Raw genomic sequence first — 252 nt, 5'->3', positions numbered from 1 at the left:
TTATAAATTTAATATTTTATTAAGATATTTTTAAATTAATTTTAGCTAATCTTTATATTTAATTTATTTTTTTAAGGGTTTTATTTTTTAAAGATATTTAAAATTTTAAATTTTTATTTTATATTTATTTTATATTTATATTATATTCCTTTTAGAGGTAATAAATACTATATTTTATATTTACCTATACTATCCTCTTTAATTAAGGTATAAAATCTCTTATTATTTATTATAATTATTATTATATTACTT

This window comes from Fusarium mangiferae, assembly GCF_900044065.1.
Source record: "Fusarium mangiferae strain MRC7560 genome assembly, contig: FMAN_scaffold013, whole genome shotgun sequence".
NCBI classification, from domain to species: Eukaryota; Fungi; Ascomycota; class Sordariomycetes; order Hypocreales; family Nectriaceae; genus Fusarium; species Fusarium mangiferae.
This window is presented reverse-complemented; position numbering follows the sequence as displayed.